We start from the raw sequence: 22782 nt of genomic DNA on the forward strand, positions 1-22782 counted from the left end.
TCCACTCCCCAAGTGAGCCGCAATTGCCGGTGCGCGCCGATCTGAAGCCGGGAACCTGGAACCTCTTCAGGGTCTCCCACGCAGGTGCAGTGTCCCAATGCCTTGGGCCGTCCTCAACTGCTTTTCCCAGGCCACAAGCAGGGAGCTGGATGGGAAGTGGAGCTGCCGGGATTAGAACCGGCGCCCATATGGGATCCCGGGGCTTTCAAGGCGAGGACTTTAGCTGCTAGGCCACGCCGCCGGGCCCCAACAATTTAATTTTCTAACAGATATTTGAAGCAGTGATGTAATTAGGAGAATTTAAATGCAAACATATGAAAAAATAGTCAAATCATATACAAATATTAGCTCAACAAAGGAAAAATTAAGAAAGAAATCCCATTTACAAAAGTAGTAATAAACAAAAATTTGACCAAATAGGTAAACATCTCAGCAATAAAATATCACAGAACCATAATGCTAGAACTCATCAAGATCATTAAAAAGTGGATAGATACTTCTTGTTCACTGATTAGAAAGAATCAATATCCTTAAATGTTTATACTCTTAAGTCCTAAAGCCGACCACAGACTCACTATAATCCCTTTCAAAATGCAGTCCCTACCAACAACACGTGAAGAGGCCACAAAGAAATTGGGAGAAAACATTTGTAACCTACTTACCGAGCAATAGATTAGAATTGAAAATGTTTCAGCAACCCAAGACTCAACAGAAACAAGCAATGTCATTAAGAAATGGTCTAAGAACATGGACATACAGTTCATAAAATAACAAATACTGGTGGCCTACATGCATTTGAAAAAAAGTAAATATAGCTAGCTATTTATTAGTGAAATAACATATGAAAGGTGTCCTTTTGGGGTTCACTTATTTCACTGAGCATTTTGGTTTCTAGTTAGGACCATTTGGTTGCAAATGGCTGAATTTCATTCATTTTAATGGCTAAGTACTCCATAGAGTAAGTGTACCGCAGTTTCTTTTGGCGGACATCTGGGTTGCAAGACACCCACTTTTCCTTTGTACAAAAAAAAAAGATCTACATGGATAAAAAATCTGAATCTACACTCTGATATGATCAAACTATTACAGAAAAACGTAAGAAATGCCCTGTCTTGGTAAAGACATCGTAGAAAAGTCACCAGAAGCACAGGCAAGCCTCATGTAAAACACAATATAAATAGATGTATATATAAGCTTGTATAAGTAAGCTTATGTATTATATACATATACATATACATATACATATACATATACATATACATATACATATACATATACATATACATATGTATTTACATATATTTATCCCAAGGATGTGTGTAATGGAGACAAATATATCATGAAGTAGAAATACATTGTAATACACCTTGCTGCTTCTGAATGAAAAATGGACTCCCGATGAAACTGTGTCATACATCTTAATACTGGAATGCTGGAGTTTATACCGTTTTCTACACCTAAACATTTAAATGGAAGAATGATGCACTTGTGACTGTTGATGAGGGACTGAACTATTGCTACAATATAGAGGAAAGCAGTATGTGTGTGGGAGGGTATTGGTTTGGGAAGAGTGGAAGGGAAAATAACTGAGCCTAAGGAACAGTATGAAACATCAAGAAGTTTTTAAAAATAATATTAGAAAAATCAGCAGAAATATTTCAAATTAAAAAATCACCAAATTAAATTTAAAGTGTTATAGAATTAATCAGTAGGTCAAATGAAGAAATCAGGGAGCTGAAATCAACTATTTGAAGACAGAGCAAAGAAAAAAAAGAAGAATAAAGAAAAATAAAATATCTTCACTGTTGGCATTTAAGAAAGACCAAATAGAGAGAAAACATATTCAAAGAGATGACCACAAATTTCCTTAGAGAGAAGGATGCCATTTTCTATGTAGAGGACAGATAGAGCATATCCAAATAAGAACAACCAAGTCTATGCAAAGATTGGATGCTGGAACTTGCAAGAAAAATAAAACACCACCCGTAAAGCCAATCTTCACACATGAGGGAAAGATAAAATTCCAAGATAAACAGAATCAGAAAATGTATCAGCACCAGACCTGCATTATAAGAAATGCTAAATATTTTGTAACTGAAAGAGATCAAGAAGTAAGAAGAAAATATTAGAAGCTAGAAAACTTACTGCTAAAACATACACAAATTCAGAGTGCTCTAATATTATACACGTTGTGTGTTTATCATTTATCTTTATAACAATACTAAAATGATAATCACTGTGTTAAAATGGCAAAAGGTGATACTGAAAGAGTCCAATCGTAATTTCAAAAACTCAAACTTTGAATAGTAATGGAGCACAAATGCAAAGTCTTTTATATGGGTTTATTATCTTTTTGTTTTTCAATCTTTTTCTCTATATCTTTAATCAAATTATGTCATTGTAATTGAAAGAGTGTGATAATCTGATTGTAAGATTAAGAATTGTAAAGTAAGAATCTGTAATCAAATTCCTAAAACTAATTAGAAAAGATCAGTATGTAGTATTTGCTTTCGTGTTTTATTAAAGGAAATCACTTTACCACTGCAAAAATTCTAAGAGAAGGAGCAAGAAGGAACGAATGGAATTATACAAATACAAAATAAGTATCAGATTGGTAGTAGAGGGCCAGAATTGCAGTACAATGAATTAAGCAATTACAATAGACATCAGCTTCTCATAGGGTAGTACAAATGTTAGTCCTAGCTATTCTGCTTTTATAGGCACTAAAAATGTGCTGGGAACACAGCCGAATTAGCCAAAGTCGTTGGAGAACAAGATGATATATGCATGTGGATCCCCAAAGAAAATAATAGTAGTCATGCATAGGTAACATGTAAGTTAGACCTTAAAAAACAAAAGATCAGAAAACTCATTATGCAATGATGATAGTCTCAGTTCAGCAAAAAGAAGCATTTATAAATTTTATGTATATAATGCTGGAGCACCTGACTACATAAATTACATGTTAGCAGATATAAGAGGGAAGATAGACTCCAATACACCAACACTAGGAAACTGTCATACACTTCAAGAAATGAAAAAGTACGTAGAATTAAAATCAGTGAAGAAATCAAAGCTTAATCCCAACTTAGAGCAATGGGACTTAAAAAAAAATCTTCAGAATTTTGACCTAACAACTATAGTTTATAGTCTTCTCAACAATGCATGGAACAGTTTCCAAGATGGACCATCTGACAGAACATAGAAGACGTTTGACCAAGTTAACAAAAAATCGGAAATCATAGTGTGATTTTTAATGAATATAATGCAAGAAAACTAGAAATCACTGGCAAGTAAAACTCTGTAAAATATACAAATGCAATACATGAAAAATAGGAAATTTGTTTTTAGCAATCAATAGACCAAAAGAGAAATTCAAGAGCTGGTATGGTGGAATAGCAAACTAATCCTCAACCTGCACTGATTTCAGTCCCGGAAGCTCAACTTTTGGCTCAAATCCCTGCTAGTGCCACTGGGAAAGCTGCAGAGAATAGCCCACGTGTTTGTTCCCCTCCATCTCTCCTGGAAGAGGTTCCAAGCTCCTGGTTTTGGCCTGGTTCAATTGCAGCCATTGTGGCCAGTTACGGAGTGGACGAGTGGATGGAAGATATCTCTCTGTGCCTCTCCCCTCTTCTACGTAACTCTGACTTCCAAATAAATAAAAAGCAAACCTTTAAAAATGATATCAAGGGTAAAGTTAAAAATTCTTTGAATGTTTGAAAATGGAAACGTAACATTCCAGCAGCAAACAGTACTAAGAGGAAAGCTTACATTAATGAATACTTGTATCACAAAAGGAAAAACAGATTCCATCCTGATATTATGCATAGACAACCCAAAGACTCCACCCAAATCCTCTTAGAATTGATAAACTCAGAGGAGTTTCACTATACAATCAGTGTGAAAAATTCATTAACATTGTTATAACAATATTGAAATATTTGAAAAATAAATTCAAGAATCAAGTCAATTTTTTAAAAGATTTATTTATTTTTCTTGGAAAGTCAGATATGCAGAGAGGAGGAAAGAGAGAGAGGAAGATCTTCTGTCCAATGATTCATTCCCCAAGCTACCACAAAGGCTGGAGCTTAGGCCATCTGAAGGCAGAAGCCCGGAGCCTCTTCCAGGCCACCAACATGGGTGCAGGGTCCCAAGACATTGGGCTTTCCTCAATTGCTTTCCCAGGTCACAAGCAGGGAGTTGGAAGGGAAGTGGGGCCACTAGGAATTAGAACCGGTGCCCATGTAGGATCCCAGCATGTGCAAGGTGAGAATTTAGATGCTAGGCTACTATGTCGGGCCCTAGGCTACCGCGCCAGGACCATCAACTTGTAATAGTCACAAATAACTTTAACCTAGGAGTTTAAGTGTCTCTGCAGTAAAAACTGAAAAATGATGTAAAAACTGAATATGACATAGATTCAAAGTTGTCCTGCACTAATGCATTGGAAGAATCGCTCTCATTAAAATAAAACTACCATGTAAAATGATTATAGATTCAATATAATTTATATCACAATCCCACTGAGAGTTTCCACAGAGCCAAAGAAAAACATTGTTAAAATTGTATAGAATTTCAAATAACTCAGAATAGGCAAAAGCAGGAAGTATTACTTAGGTTTAAAACATATGACAATGATATAACAAATAAAGCATACTATTAGCAGAAACAAAGAACTGATTCATAAGTCAATGGGATTGGATAAAAATCCTAGATGTAAACCCATGGTATCTAGAGCCAACCTGTCTTTGATAAAGGTTCCAAGAACATGTTTTCGTAGTGGATATTCTTTTTAGTACATGATGCTGGGAGAATTGGATATGTCCATACCAAAGAATTAAACTAAATCCTTACCTCTCAAAATCAATTATAGACCTAAATATGAATCCTTAAACTTTAAACTATTAAAAAGAGACTTTTAGGAAAAAAATCATGACATTGAAATTGGTAAGGATTTTCTATAACTCATGTGAGAAATTTAAAGAAGAAATGAACAAGTGCAATTTCACCAAACTAAATCGTTTTTGCACATTTAAAGCATTAATCAGCAAAGTGAAGAGAAACTCTACAGAAAGGGAATATTTGAAAAATTTAAATCTCCTATGGGCTAATGTCCAGATAATATCAGGAATTGAACTAAATAGACAATAAACAAATAATACTATTTAAAAATTGGTCAAACACTTAAACATTTTAAAAGACATACAAATGGCCAGTAGCCATTTGCAAAAATGCTCAGTATTGATTTTTCTGAAGGAAATTCAAGTCAAGAGCACAAAGAGGTATTATATTATTCCGATTAGATTGGCTTTGGTCTGTCTGTCTATCTATCTATCTATCTATCTATCTATCTATCTATCTATCTAATAAAATAGACACCAGTGCCATGACACAGCCATCGAATTACCTGCCTATGACTAGTACAAACGTAGGAACAGTATTTCAGGTGGTGGTGTGACTTGCTGTAAAAATTTAGGAAAAAACAAAAAGGATCCTGAAAAGCCACAGAAATCAAAACAGTATAATATGGGCATATCAATAAGTACCTGAATGAATGGAATAGAATTTGCAACCCAGAAATAAATCTGTATATCTATGTCAATTTATTTTTAACAAAGTTGTCAAAAGTCATTAAAGGTGGAAGGAATAATCCCTCTCACACATGATACCAGGACCAAGAGACAACCACAGCCAAGACACTAAATCTACACTATTATGTGAAACACATACAAAAACATAGGAGAAAAATGACAGGAGATAACTGAGTGAAAAGGAAAATACAGAAAAGAGAGGAACAAACTGAGTTAATCCAGTGATATAATGATTTCGTCCACCTGCTTTGGGTTTCAGTAGAGTATGTTGGTATTCACTTCATTGATTTTTGAGCACAAGGAAAAGGAAAGCTCTAGAATGGAATTCTGATGTTGCTTTCACAAATAGGAAGTCAAGTGTCCCATTGAAAAGCATAGCAATATACTATTCCAAGTATAAGACAGACTTATTAAAAGATGATCACAAATTTTAAAAATCACCTTTCTTGGTTTAAAACACTTAATATTGATTGTTATTTGTTCAATTACATAACCGCAATAAAAAATGGAGTCAGTCTAAAACAAAATGAATTTTCTAATTTACTTAACAGAAAACTCATTCACTGGCAAATGGTAACCAGCATATGTATACTCATCAAAAAAGAGTACTGAATTAACATCAGGTTTAAATTTTCTAAAGCCAGGTGAAATATTTAAAATAGATATATTTGAAAGAAGAGCTAGTTAAATGATATTCCCTAATGAGGGGAATTCATGTGACCATTTAATATGTGAATGCTGAATTCACTAAATATTTTACTAAACCAAAAAGGAATGCTTCATCAAGCCATAAAGAATAGGGACATGTAGCAGCCTGGGCAGCAGGATCCTCATATCTTACAAATTGGATAAGTGGAAGATTTTATTCAAGTTTGAGTCCCAGGAAAAATCAACTGTTGTTAGTCATGTAGCAAATCACGCATAGTGTCTATTGAATAAGTGTTAAGCTTTCCATTTTTAGAGGCACTTCTGAAAATGGAGCAGTTGTGACCCCTGAGGACATTCTAAACTGTGTCTTGCATGGCATAATTCTATGAAATGTGGCACCTTACATTCCTTGATGAGGATTAAACTATAGGAGAGACCAGAACTACTTGGTAGTCAGGCAGGAAACCCCAACTTTGGGCTGCTTTTTTTTTTCTTTCCATGTTTCTATATGGCAGCCAGAAAGTTTGCTTTACAATGAAAGCTCTTGTAGGTAATGAAACATTTGCAAATTTTCCAGTATTATTTATTAGATCGTTCTAAAATTATATGCTCATATTTTCAAAATTACTTGAACTGCTGCAATTCTGTAATGGTGTGCTAAACTCTTTGATGACAATTGTGCTTTGATACATTTATCTATTCATTTCTAACAGCTTTGACTTTATACATTTTTCATGAAATATGATTTGTCAGCAAATGAATTATAATCATTGCAGGCTGTTTAGATTTGTATTTTTTTTCACATAAAAGTAGGATTTTCATTCCAGGACATATTCTTTTCCCTCCAATCTTTTTGAATCAATTTTTGCCATATTTACTCTCTAAGATTTACTTATCAAACCTTAGCCCTTAAGTACTAATTTAAGCATCTCATTTAAATTCTTATCCTGTCTTTAATTACTTTTAGTGCATAATTATGAAGATTGCTATAGTATATCATGTAAAGCTGCCTGGGAAAATATATCATTGTTTTTATTGCATTTCTACTATTATGTTTTGTTTTAGGCATGTATATATCTTTAGATCTTCAGTTTGCAATAAATCCATATTTTTTTCTCAATTATTCTCCACTAGAATTAAATTCTACATTAAGGTACTTTTATATAATCGAAATTTATCACAAAATTTAGCAATGTGTTCTTAAAATTATGCTTAACATGGTGTTTTTTTGAATGGGATTTTACAAACATGGATTTGGACATTATTCCACATTTTAACTAAGCCAGCTCACCAATCATTGCTGCCGTAGACTACAGTTAAGGGATACAACCAATTTTTATTTTTATATACTTGCAACATTATGAAATATGTAGGTTCTCAATTGTTTGGTGAATCTTCAATTTTGCTTTCATTGTTGTGTGATAAGTTTGAAAATTTTTTATTTTAAAATATTATTTTGATTCAAAGCATAAACTTCTATGAGATACAGTGTGGTATTTCAACAAATATGCACACTGTGAAAAAACAAGGCAAATTAGTATTGTCATTCCCTTATCTTTTTTTGTAGATTTAGCATACTAGTTCTTATTTTTCAGTTTTCTATATACACTATAATACATTTTTCCTAAACTACATTTGTCACACTTGTTATAGAACATCTTCGTCTTTCTTCTCAGTGTATCTGGGACCTATTAATTTGTCCTCCCTCCATAAATCCTCCCTTACAATCTCTAGTCTCCAGAAATAAGTTATACATTCAAATTGGATTTTTTTAATTATTTATTATTTAACTTCATTAATTACATTGTATTATGTGACACAGTTACATAGATACTTGGGTTCTCCCCACCCCTCCCCAAACCCTCCCACCATGGTGGATTCCTCCACCTTGTTGCATAACCACAGCTCAAGTTCAGTTGAGATTCCCCCATTGCAAGCGTATACCAAACATAGAGTCCAACATCTTATTGTCCAGTCAAGTTCAACGGCTTCTTAGGTATACCCTCTCTGGTCTGAAGACAGAGCCGGCAGAGTATCATCCCAGTCAATTGAAAGCTCCAACATACCATCAGCAAAAATTTACATCATTATGGAATTAATTGACATAGTAATGAGTAACCAATATGTTAAAGATAAATGCGAGTTCCCAGCCACCTTCTGTGACCACCTCACCTATACTTCAATTTTAGTTTATACACAACATATAACATTCAAAACATAACATGTTATACATAACATCATATCATCTTAAATTAAGGCAAACATGTGGATTGGATTTTTAAAAGAATAACGAAAGGTCATAGTGGAGTAGCCTATTGGTTGAAGTCCTTGCCTTCCCTGAACCCAGATTCCATGTGGGTGCTGGTTTGTATCCCGGCTGTTCCACTTGCTTTCCAGCTCCCTGCTTGTGGTCTGGGAAAGCAGTAGACAACCCAAAGTCTTGGGATCCTGCACTCATACTGCAGACCCAAAAGAAGCTCCTGGCTGTTAGCTTCAGATTGGCTCAGCTTTGGCCACTGTGTCCACTTGGGGAACGAAACTGTGGATGGAACATCTGTCTCTCCTCCTTTCTGTAAATCCATCTTTCCAACAAAAATAAATAAGCCTTTAATAAGATAAAGAATAACAAAAGCAAAATCTACCCCATCTTAGAGAGCAAAATATGATGAAGACTTCTCTGTGTCTGGCTCATTTTCCTTAAAGTAATGATCTCCAGTTCTATTTGTCAAGCTGCAAATGTCAGAATTTTATTTTTATGACTGAATAATATTTCACTGTATAGAAACAGCGTATTTTCTTTATCCATTCATCCACTGATAAAACATCTACATTGATTCAATTTTTTGCCTACTGTGAATAGTGCTACAATGAATACATGTGTGCTGTATTTTTCAGATGCAAATATCATTTATTTGGTTGTATTCTCATAGAAGAGAAATGACTCATGCAGTAGACCTTCCATAAAAGTTTTTGAGGAGCAATCATATTGTTCTACATTATGATCACACTAATTTGCATGCCCACTGAAATCACCTCAGTACTCCTTTTTTTTCCATGTTCTTGCCAGCATGTTACTTATCTTTTCATGATAGTCATGCTGACTGGATTAGAATGACACATTCTTGCAATATTTAATTGAATTTCCCTAGGGATTAGTAACATTGAGTATTTTTATATGTAATTTGGGGGTAACTGTAATTTTTTTCTTAGAATTGTCAATTCATATACATATTCCTTTTGCATCTAGATTGAATTTATTGAATTTTTGCTTTCTGGATACTAAATCTTTGGCAAATATATAGTTTTCCAATATTTTTTCCATCTGTATTAGTTGTCTCTTTATTCTGTTGTCCAATATTTTTGTGGTAGAGTAGCTTTAATTTGATACAATGCCATTTCTCCAGTTTGGTCTTCGTTGCCTGTGCCTTTTGGTTCTCATGCAAAAAGAGCTGTCTGTAACATCATCCTGAAATGTTTACCCTTAGATTTTTTTTCTGGTGCTTTTATACTTTTTCTTTACCTGTACATCACTAACATAGCTTTTTGCTTAATATATTTTGAGTTGATATTTTTAAATAAGGTTAGACATAGGGGGATGACAAGTGCCAACGCTACATTTACAACATTATTTGAATCACATTTTTCTCCACTTATTTTTTGTGTATATATACATCTCTATAGCAAAAGGAAACAAGCTTCCAAATTTCTCAGTGCTTGAAATCTAATATTTTTCTGTGTGTAAGTAAGCTGTGTATAATTCTGAATGCATCTTTAGAGAACACGATAAAATTACCACGATAAAACCATCCATGTTTCTTGACAAGGATATTGGACTAATGTTTCTTAGTCAAAAAAATAAATAAGGAGTGTGTATAAAAAGTATTTAAAAACAACTTGACTCTCTTGGGGAAAATGTTTGTTATCTACTATCTGACAAAAATGTCAAGGAGGGCAAGGAACTTTAAAGGATACTGAATGAGGCCTCCAACTCAAGATATTTACTAAGTCTAGTGAGCTTATGCATCTGTACCTGGCGTTAAAGTTTGTAAAGAAAAGAGTATGAGTACAAGCCGTTACACTGCAAGATGATGCAGAAATAAAGCTGACCTTTTCTTCACGCAAAAGGTTAAACGAATAGATTACTTTGGTGCTGAGTTACACAGGAATTAAATATTTTCCTCATGGAATGATAACTCTGAGATGACCCTCAAGCAGATGCATATGCTTAATTCTCATCAGCTTTTGGTCAATAGTCTTAAGTCTTGATTTTTAATTTAGCGTGGTCCTGAGTTGGTCATTTCTTGTGTCCCCTTGGGCTAAAAACAAATTCTATCAGGTAAATTGTGTCTCCAGTTCAGATCACAATAAAAACTGAGGAAAATGCCCTGACTAAAATGCACAGCAGTTAATTGCAAATTACCCATTCTGCAAAGGTGTAAGCTCACCAGAAATGTAACGAAAAACCCAAGGCAAATAGTCTTTGTCATTTCACAAAAATGTACCTTTATTTTCACCACTTATAAACTCACATGGACCAAAATACAGAAAAAAAGGCACATAACTTTGGAGATTCACATAAATATCAAGAAACAGAAAATAATATATAAATATTGCAATTAAAAATTTAAGGGTGAAGCTTTGTTTTCAATTATAACTGGTGCTAAACATCCCCTGAAATGATTAAAAGTAGACAAAGCTGCAGATATCAAACATGAGAATACAGGGTTGCATTTTATGTAAAAAAGGAATCAAGTAGAAAAATAATTTTAAGATATTTCCTCAAAACACTTTGAAGTTTTGGACAAGAAAAGGTAACGCAAACGGAAAAACAACATTAAGTGACTAATTACAGAAATCGAGATTGCAAATCACAGGGATCAGCAGAACTACAGGATGTGGGAGAGACTACCTGATAATGGATGATCAAAATTCCTGTAAATCCACAAAAAAATAGAATATTTAGGTAAATGATAATCTAAAGCTATGGTTGTTCAAATTACACAATATCAGGCAAAGCAATACACAGAGAGGTGAGGGGAAATGGGGAAACTGCTTGAGTGTCATAAAAGAAGAAGTTTCCAGGATACACAGGGCAGACAGATATACCAGTTACAATTTATGAGAGTTCAGACATGCTACTGCCCAGCCAACTAATTCAGGAGCACTTTAAAAAACAGTGCATGAAAAGTGAAACCCAGTGATACTATGATCTATCAAATCAATCTACAAACTACTTAAATGCCTCACCTAGCATACTCTGTACTCCTTAAACTAAAACCTTCAATAATGCAATGCATACATTTTTAAATCAAATTACTAAGAGCTAGACATAATAAGACAGAAATGGTGTCCCATATATAAGAAATCTATGAAGTCATGGTAAAAAGGGAATAATGAGTAGTGAAGGCTTCCTTGGTAAGGAAGAGTAGTTTGAGCTAGCAGCAACACACACCAGCTGTAGGAACAGTCTACATTTGAACAGTCAGGGCACAGTGAGAGGGAATCAGAGAACTATGCGTGCAGGCAGGGCGATGGTTGACATTTGGGACAAACTTAGAAAAGGCAGAAAGGAGCAAAGCCACTTAAGTGCCAGTGACTTTGCCACAAGTGGGCCGAGACAGAGCGAAGCTCACTTAACTAGACATGCAGCTCTGTGACGCCACTGCTGCCTCAAAGCAGATCTCAGCATCCGTAGCTGAGCACCAAGAGAACAGCAACTTTGCAGTGTGCCCAGCGCCTTAGTGGCAGTCCCACAAGCACAGCAGGGGACTCTGCCACCAGGTAGCAACAAAGAAAGGTAAGTCAGCTTGAAGTTCAAGGAATACCTCTCTCCTATGCCTTCCCCATCCCTCCACCAAAAAGAGAATTGGGGAAAAGTTGACATTTATCCTTCACATTCAACATATGTAAACCAATAAATACGATACACCACATCAACAAAATGAAGAATGAAAACCACATGATCATCTCAATAGATGTGGAGAAGGCATTTGATAATATCTAACACCACTTCGTGCTTAAAAACCCTTAACAAAGGACCGGGCTTGGTAGCCTAGTGGATGAACTCCTCACCTTGCCTACACCATGATCCTATATGGGCTCTGGTTCATATCCGTTTCTCCACTTCCCTTCCAGCTCCCTGCTTGTGGCCTGGGAAAGCAGTAGAGGATGGCCCAAAGCCTTGGGACCTTTTACCTGTGTGGGAGACTGAGAAGAAGCTCCTGGCTCCTGGCTTCAGATTGGATCAGCTCTGGCCATTGTAGCCACTTCATTACTTTGCTATATTTTGTGAGGTTTCACTCTCTCTGTATATAAGTATAATTTGCTTTCATAAGCAAATTTATGAAGCTGTTTCGGTTTGTGATTTTCTACTGCCCAGTTCTCTGCTAATAAATTTGTCTATCTCATGTGATTTCCTTAAATACTCTTTCTTTTTTCCTTAAATATTCTTTCTTTTAGAAATTCAGGTATGGCATGGAGGCATAGCACGATGATTTTCTATCTACCATGCCAGCATCCCATATGCTGGCTGGCTCGTGTTCCCAATTGTTCCTATTCCAATCCAGCTCTCTGCTAATAAGCCTGGGAAAGTAGCAGGGAGTGATTCAATTCCTAGGACCCCCATACCTGGGATACTTGGAAGAAGCTCCTGGTATCCAGCCTTTGATCAGCCCAATTTTGGCATTACATGGGAAATGATCCAGTGGATAGAAGCTCTCTCTCTCTCTCTCTTCCTCTCTCTCTCTCTCTCTCTGAATTCCAAGTAAAATAAGTGAATCTTAAAAATATTGGAATTTTTTAAGACATTGATTTGAAAAGTAGAGTTAGAGAAAGAGGAAGAGAGGGAAGGAGGGGAGAGAGAGCGCGCGTGTGAGAGAGATCAGTGGTTCACTCCCCACATGATGGCACTGGTCAGGGTTTCACCTTTCTGAAATCAGGAGCCAGTAGCTTGCTCCAAGTGTCCCACATGGGAGCAAATCAAAGCACTTGGGTCATCCTGTTCTCCCAGGCATGTTAGAAGGGAGCTGGATCAGAAGTGGAATATCTAGGACCCAACCAGTACACATATGGAGGCCTGGCACAATAGGTGAATGGCCAACCCACCATGCCACAGTGCTAGCCTCACTAGCATTTCTGTTGGCTCTATTCTGTGAAACAGATGTTTTCTTTCAGATTCTTATTCTGCTATAGTCAGGGACATTTATTTAGGAAAACTAGAAAAAATTTACTTAATGGGGTTAATAGAAAGCGTAATCTAAAAATTGTTGCTTTCATGTAAGATTTTTTAAAGATTTATTTATTTTTATTGGAAAGGCAGATTTCCATAGGAGAGACAGAGAGAAACCATCTACTGGTTCACTCCTAAAAGGCCATATGGCTGAAATGAACTGATCCAAAGACAAGAGCCAGGAGCCTCCTCCAGGTCTCCCATGTAAATACAGGAAGTTCCAAAGTTTGCGCCATTCTCCACTGCTTTCCTGGGCCACCAGCAGAGAGCTGAATGGGAAAGGAAGCAGCCAGCACATGAACCAGCACCCATAAGTGATGCTTGCACTTGTAGGTTGAGGATTAATAATTGAGTCATTTCACCTGCCCTCTTGTACAATTTTTTGGAACTAAATACTTGTTTTGTAATATATACTTCCATGAGGTTTTCAAAAGTTTATCATTTTGGGTTTCCCTGATTTGTCTTACTCTTTTCAGAAAATTTTTTTGTGTTTCCTGTTACATTTATATTTATTAATACAAATAATTTATTAATTAATTGTGGAACGGTAAGTACAGTGTCATTCTCTTCATTATGGCTGGGTATAAAAATCTGCACCACTGTTTTGAAAATAGTTATTCTTATTACAAAGGAATACTTGAATATAATGGATAGTAACAAGAATGTTCAGTATAAATATCTGAAAATTCAAATTAATTAAGAACAAATGGGTATATGTACTATGTTATTAATGGTCCCTTCATCTGTGACAATTACTGCAATGATACTTCATTATATAAAGCTCATCAGATTTTTATGCTGCAGCTAGTATGTTCTTTAAGTCAACGGTTTTATAAGAATAAAATTTATCATACTATATAAAAACAATCATTAATCTCTAGAATTTGAATGAGTTCACATTTCTTGGCCTAACATTCCTTTTTTTAACATTAATTTCTATTCCAAAGGCAGATTTACAAAGAGGAGGGAGGCAGGGGGACAGGGAAAAAGAGAGATTATTTTTTTCCATCTGCTGATTCACTCCCTGAATGTCTGTCAACAGTGGAGCTGAGCAGATCCAGAGCCTGGAGTTTCCTCTGGGTCTTTCACATGAGCAGAGTGGTCAAAGTCCTTGAGCTCTCCTCTGACCCTATCCCAGGTCACATTGGAAAGGAGCAGCTGGATCCACATAGGATCTTATTGTTACAGGCAGAGGACTAGCCTGCCAGTCCTACCTGGCCTTCTATTCTAATTCAAGTACTCTGTTAAGTAACGTAGCCTCTTTCGTTTAAATTTCCACAGAATGTAAGTCTTTTACTAAATTACAAATATAATTGAGATTGATGAAGTAATTATTCACATATTGCTTGTATATTGCAGAAATTCTTCAAAATGTTTTGCTGATTTAAGGTGCTTTTTATCATTTTCTCTTGCACTGCCATATACAGAAACTCATTTTATATCTCCTCTGTTATGGGGATTCTCAAGGTAATGTAAATGCTCAGACTAAAGCGTCAATCACAACATAAAAATGTTCTGCAGATTTATTAATTAATGAAATCAATAAATACACACAGAGTATAGAATTAGGAAGAAAATTAATCCCAAACCCACATTAACAATCTAAATTCGTAATTTTTAACTATGTTCCGTAATTTATTACATCATCAACAACAGCAAAATAGGCAGCATGGCATTTCAGAGACCCAAGCAGTCCCAGTTGTCATGAATGTGATAACAAAATAATTTAAGGGACAAGCAAGTTCTTACTAAACTGAAAAACACAAAATAAAACATGTATATCATATATTACCTTTTTTGGTACATGCAGGTTGAATATTTTTATAACAGCTTTAATTTGGTTTGCATTTTTTTTTAATGCTAGGGTCAAATTTGACAAGAAGAGGCATATCAGCATGGCTCTCTACACATTTTAAAACAACATTTTCCCTTGTGGGTATTCTCCAAGAAAATTATACTTTTAGAAAACATTTTCTAGAAATTTAGTCAAAGATTTAATAGTCTCATTGCTACTATAAAGTCAACAGAAATGTAACAAATGCCCCCAAGTGATATCATTCTGCACAATGTGAATACCATGTGTAAAGATGAAAATATTTACCAGAAATCACAGTTAAAGTGAGATGCAAGGAATTGTGGAGTCAGTGATGGTATACTAAGTGCGAGAATACATTAACATTACAAGATTTGCATTGTATGTTGAAGATAAATAAGCCTTGATCAATATTCAAAATGTCCATCAGTTTAGACATTTGTTTTAAATTTTAAAGCTTTAACTAATTTTAAAGAAATTGTATGTAAAACTGCATATGCTGTTAAACAATTTCACATCAAACTGCCAAACCTAACTTTCAAAATTATGTTTGTTTCTTAGTTGCCACTTTTTTTAAAAAAAAAAATTACAATTTTAAATGCCAGGAATATTTTCAGGAAAAAAAATAACAATTACTTATAATTTAATGGGGAAGGGCTGGGGTCTAAATGTTGATTATTTTTCCTGCTGAGCTGCTGTGTAAGGAATTTCACTGTGGTATTGCACAGACAATAAGCTTTCTTTTGCAATCACCATCATTTTCCCCAGTTTCTTATTATTTGCAAAACAATAACCATTTGGGCACTGGTTAATTGTTTCTCTTCAAACATTTGACATATTCTTCATTACTTTGAGTGAATGTGAATCTTTTACTAAACCACAAATATAATTAAGACTGATGAAATCATTAGCCTTGTAGTAAACAGCCAGTTTCTCCAAATAGAGTTTGGCAACATTTTAAAGGTCTTCTGTCAGGTTCATTCAATGCTTAATTGTTTGTTGTTGATGTTGAATTCCTGCATGATTATTGTCATTTGTCTTTAAGTGCTATTGGAATAAGTCAGTTAACCTTGTTGATAATATTTCTGATCCACATTCATTTAAAGTAATGGCAAATACTGTTTTGTAAAAAACCTAATTCATTTCATTTATTTGTTAATTTATTGGCTACAGAAAAAAAAAAACCTCTAGTGATATTCTTCATTTGTTCTTAAAGATAATTCCTGCAAATCAGGCTTAGTGAGGCATTGGAATAAAACATGGCCCCTGATGTCAAGCTTCATATATTTTAGTGTGCTGCTTATGTCCACACAAGGATGTTATAAGAAACCTAAAAACTGCCTTAATTCGAAACAGGTTCAGGATTTCTGAGATATGATTTGCACCTCAGATTTGTTTTTTGTTACTGGTTATATATTAAGGATTCTACAAAACATCTGGAAGTTTGTACTGCAATGTTCATTCTTTCTCCAACATACGAAATAAATTTAACTTTCACGTCAAAGGTCCTGTCCCTTAGAATACTTTTAGAAGGTTAGGCTAACCTGTTTTATGTGTATCATCTGGTTTTGAGGTGTAAATACTGGAAGGTAACACTATTTTGCTTGAAGTAGAGTTTTAAACATATGGTAAATATGATACCAAACAATCTACTTTATCAAAGTCTCAGATATTTTGTGAACTCAATTATTGATTGGGAAGATTATCATTAGTTTGATGATTACATTATCAAAGGGCATTAAAGGCTAAGAATATTTTTGTAGACTTATTTCAGTGAGTGACTAGCTTCATAAATAAAATTTACTCTTCGTTTAAAATGGCTTAGCAGTTTATTGAAGGATAAATTCTGAGCATTAATTTGGGGGTGTCTCTTGATCAAAACAGTTCTATTTTCCAATTCCTCATTATTTTCCCCAAAGATATTGGTAGGGGAATTATTTTGCTTCTACATTTAGAAGTGCAGCTTTATATAAATGACATATATAAGGTTAACATAGCACTGCCATTTAAAGCTTATTGTGGATCAGGTAAGATGTTGCTGGTCACCTGTGGCTGCAGCTTAATGTCACTTGGAGAATTAAAACAGGGATGGTGCTCTGCCGGCTCTACCTTCAGGCCAGAGATGGTCTCCCCAACAAGCCGTTGAATTTGTCTGGGCAATGAGATGCTGGGCTCTATGCTTGGTAAATGCTTGCAATGAAAGAATCTCAGCTGATTTTGAACTGTGGTAATGCAACAAGGTGGAGGAATCCACAATGGGGGGGAGGGTTTGGGGAGGGGTGAGGGGAATCCCAGTGCATGCATATGGGACTGTGTCACATAATGCAATGTAATTAATAAAAAAAAGAGAAAATATATATATTTGTTTTAATTTTCAATTATTTATCCACATTATATATATATAAGCATTACATGCTAAATTAAATATAGAGCACTTCATCCAGAATTCTAGGGTTAAAATCCCAGAAGCCATACTTTTAAATTCCTGGAGTATTTGAAGTGTGAAATAGGCCAATGAAAACTGTTAAAATTCATGAATATCACTGACCCAAGATTTTATATGATCTTGGTTACTCTCCCAAAAGGAAAATTCCTAGTTTTTATTTTGTTAAGAAATCAAGAAACTACAGTTTTAACAAATCACATTAGAAAAATCATAGTATTTATTCACCAAGGGGCAGAAAACAAGCCTTAATGGGAATCACGGGGAGATGAGAAAGCTCTGGGGAGCTGGCAGTTTCCACCAGGACTCAGAGAAAAACACATATGAAATGAAACTCACAGCTCCAAGAGAACTGTCATAACTCAGCTTCTGTATTCTCTGTGGCTTGCTGCCCCGTTCCTCCCCCAGAGAGAGACTAGACCTGTGGGGCTCAGTCACAGGTCATCAGGCTGATGCCCTCTGGAGATATAAAGGTTCTTCTTCCTAAATAGTTATTGACTGCCTGGTAGTCTTTTCCATAGCATGTAAATATTACAGAGGATAAAGGTGGACAGGTTTTTCCAAATAAGTTCATTGAATACTAAGAAATGTGTGCCCTCTGTCAATTTTCAATCATTTTATCCACATTCCGTTCCAATAAGCTCATCCAATCAACCAAACCCAGCGATCTCCCAAACTTAACCTAAGTTACTGAGTTGATCAGGATTGATAGTGTTCATGCATAGAGACACTAGCTAAATATGTGGTTGTAGCTTTATGCTGCAATTTTTTGGGTGATTTATTATACAGCAAAGTCTTCTAAAATCTTTGGTGCCAGCGCTATGATGTAGAAAGAGAATTCTCCACCTGCATTCCTTATGGCTGCTGCTTTCTGTTCTGGCTGCTCAACTTCCACTCCAGCTGTCTGCTAATGGCCTGGGAAAGAAGCAAAGGCTGTCTCAAGGTCTTGTCCCTCCACAGCCATGTGAGAGACCTGGAAGAAGCTCCTGGAATCCAGCTTTGGATCTACTGTGCTCTGACCATTGCAGCTGTTTGGTTAGTGAACCAGTGGATGGAAGGGATTTCTTTTTCTGTGTCTTTCCCTCTTTCTGAAACTCTGACTCTCAAATAAAATTAATAAATTTTTAATAAGTAAATAAATAATTTTCTTTTCCCCGAAGCATGGCACACAATCAGCTATTCCCATTTCCATGGATAGTAACATAATTTTGTGATGTAGGAATTATTTTTTTTTACTAGAAGTGATTATTAAAGTCCACAAAGTTCTTTTTTTTTTTTAATAAAGCAAACATTTATTAAACTATAATAAAAACATTTCATCAAATTACAAAACCTGAGCAAGAAAAACAAACAGCACATGCTTAACCGTAGTTAAATTAAATTGTAGGAATTAAATTATTGCTGTTTTCTTTTTATACTTACAGCTAATGCTTCACAAAATTTCAACTTTCTTTTTTTTTTGAGATTTATTTATTTTTATTACAAAGCCAGATATACAGAGAGGAGGAGAGACAGAGAGGAAGATCTTCAGTCTGATTATTCACTCCCCAAGTGAGTGCAATGGCCGGTGCTGCGCCAGTCTGAAGCCAGGAGCCAGGAACCTCCTCCAGGTCTCCCATGCGGGTGCAGGGTCCCAAAGCTTTGGGCAGTCCTCTGCCGCTTTCCCAGGCCACAAGCAGGGAGCTGGATGGGAAGTGGAGCTGCCGGGACCAAAACTGGTGCCCATATGGGATCCTGGCGCGTTCAAGGCGAGGACTCTAGCCACTAGGCCATGCCGCCGGGCTCAAAATTTCAACTTTCAATAAAATATTATCAGAAATTTGCTCTTCTTCATTACCTTACCCCTACACACCATTCTATTTCAAACCCCATACCTTTTACCTATATTACTAATGTAGCCTCATATGTCTTTTTTGATTCTGACAATGTCTTACCTGCAAAATCAGCCAGCCTGATTCTTTGAAAAGCCATCCATCCTCAGTTTCAACCATTACAATCTTTCTCTTACGTAGTATAAACCCACTCACTCGAGATCAGTGCCTAGGATGGTTTGATTCCCCGGTCACCTCTGCTCTTCCTTCTCATATTCATGCTCTTCAGTTCTCTCCACAGTAGCTGCATTGACTGTTTCTCAACAAGCCGGGCAAGCACATCTTCACTGTCATTCTTATTTCCTCCCCTAATGCTTTTCCTAGCAAACCACTTGACTAATGCCCTCTTTCCCCTCAAAGCTTTCTTTACCATCAGCACATTTCAGTGTGTGTTGACAATATTTACTTAAAGCTGCAGGTTTACAGAACCCTTTCCTCTTCTCACTTGTCCTTAAATAAAAAGGGCTATCGGGTGTACCTGGATTTGTTTCCTCTGCTATTCACTTAACTTTTTATTCTGAAGACTTTGCCTAGCTTTTAACCACGCAATCATCTGATTAGGTACAACATGAATTTAGCCAGTCAGTGATTATCAGAGTCAAACTTCACACTTTTATATAAACTGCATGACATGAAAATCCTTTTAAATGAGTTTAAATATGAGAATAAAATAAAAAATTTCAATGGATCAGAGGCTATAAACATTTCAAGTTACATTTTCCATTGAATGCAAATGTAATGAATTCTCAGTGTTATTATCTTTCTAATGGTGAAAATTAAATTTTAGATAACTAATCAAAGAAATATTTTTTCTAATTCTCTAAAAATAGTTACTCAAATACAATTAAGGAACACCAGATTATGAACAAAAATTTTGGCTACATTCTTCTGATGCTAGCATTAAATTTTATTCAACCATACCTGAGTGTAATTTAATATGATCCATTAAGTAGGATACTTGGTTAAAATTAGTATTCTCTATTTTAAATTATATTTTATGTTACATATTTCTGATTTAGCTAAAATGATCATTTATATCACATAACTTTTGAAAAGTTGAATGATTGTGTTATGAATTAACTTTATAAATTATATTGCTTATTTTTGTGCTAGCAAGAAGTGTTTCAAGCTGAAGAATCAATTTTTTGCTTTCACTTATTAAAAAAGCAATAATACATATACTGCACAAAAATTTTCTGATAGTCTTGAATTCATAATCATGGGGTATGATTTCAATATTTTCCAATTATAAGGACATACTCTATAAAGGGACTTTAAAAAGTTGGGGGGGAAGTAAAACCAGAAGAAAATTTTTATTGTAAAATGTTTGAAATTTGTTAATTGTTTTTTATCATAGGCATTGTCATGAACATTAAGAAAAAATTGCAGGTAAAGATTAAACACAAAGTTTAACTATGCTTATCCACAGTCTTTGATGATGTACATTTTCTAGGCATTTTTTGTTGTTGTTGAAATCTTGCTAACTTTTCTCTATAACTTTAAGCAGTGCTAAACTTCGCTTATGCAAAACAGCTGATCTTCCCTAAGGTTTAATTTCTTCTTTAAGAACTGTTTTGTATGTTTTTGTTTTGACTATGAAATTAGCAGCTTGTTGTAGGTTCAGTGCTTGCTCCAGGCAGCGGTGTGAGTTTCCAAAGGCTGTCTGGGATCTTCTTCCCTTTGCTTTTCATCCGTCATTCCTATGTATAAATGCCTCTGATTCGGATACCGTAATGTCTCCTTTCCAAAAAAAAAAAAAGTTTCTATGTGAGTGCAAACCTAGAACAAGATTCTCTAGTATTGTTCCAACAGAAAATAAAGTTTTTATAAATTCTTCTCAGGTAGAAAGTAGTAAGTCGGTGACCCTAAAATCAAGAGGTATAACTTTGCTGTCATTTCTCTATAAGTTAAAATGTAGAGGTTAAGTCTCTTCAGATGAGAGTTAGGGTCATCTAAACATTGCATGTAAATCAGGGTGAACAAGAATGACGTTTCCTTTTGTACTCTCTGAGGAATATACGCAATGTTTGTGAAAGCTCTATTACAATGGAGTATAAAGATTTCTGTGAATCATGTTTGTTAGATTGAATGTATTTTCTGGTTTGGTAAAATATAATTATAGATACAATTTTATGTGAATATACCAAGGATTTGTACAAAATATATTAATGTAACCTTGATAAGACTCAGTAAGAGGTTTTTTATTCCAGTTAACTAAATATTGCTTTACTCATTAAAAAGCAGACACAGTGATCTGCCAATTGAAGATTGACTCCTTAAATGCTTGTAATGTAGGCAGCTGAACTAAGAGAATACTAGAAGTCAGAATCTCTTCTGAATGACATTAACCACCACACCAACTGTCTTATTACTAATAATTAACATTTTTTTTTTTCAGAAAAACAGGCAAACAGTATTCCCATTTACTGATTCAGCCTGCAAATGCCCAGGACAAGCTGAGAGCTAGAACTAAATCCCAGGCTCTCACAAAGATGGCAGGGACACAAGCACTTGAGCCATCATCTGCTCCTCCCCGAGTCGCACAGTAGCCAGAAGCCAGGAGCTAGAAAGGATCCAGGATTCAAAAGCCATGTATTCCAGTAGAGATGCCACCACTAGCAGATTAATCAAGGCAGTGAATGCCTGTCCCATGATATATTTAATATACAAATATTACTTGTGAATAGGTAGAAGAACCTGAAATAAGAAAGATTGTTCAAGTCAATATATTTTGAAGCAAAATTAAATTATTTCAACATTGTCACATTCTTTAAACAGATTTGTGAATGTTAGATTTCTTTCCTTATAATTTCAACAGTTTGTCACTGCTTCAATCAATAAGGAATGCCTGGTAACTTTTCATCAAAAGATACGTAGTTTTGGTCTGACTACTTGGGATTCGTACACTGAGGAAAGTCTGCTGGCATAACACAGTCAGTTTAGCCTGCCATAACATGCTTGTCAGTACAATAAGCAAGTGTGGCTTTATATCTCCAAGCATGTAACTGAAGCCCACCTGGGTTGTTTTGACCAGCAGCCAATGAACTCAATTTATAAAGAAGGAACAGAATTATCCAGCTGAGCTCTGCCCTAACTGATGACCCATAGAATCTGTGACATAAACTAGAATAGAGTTTTGAAAGTTTTTGTTTATTTTCGTACAAAGCAGAGACAGCACATACTGTAAA

This window comes from Ochotona princeps, chromosome 1, assembly GCF_030435755.1.
Source record: "Ochotona princeps isolate mOchPri1 chromosome 1, mOchPri1.hap1, whole genome shotgun sequence".
Taxonomy (NCBI): domain Eukaryota; kingdom Metazoa; phylum Chordata; class Mammalia; order Lagomorpha; family Ochotonidae; genus Ochotona; species Ochotona princeps.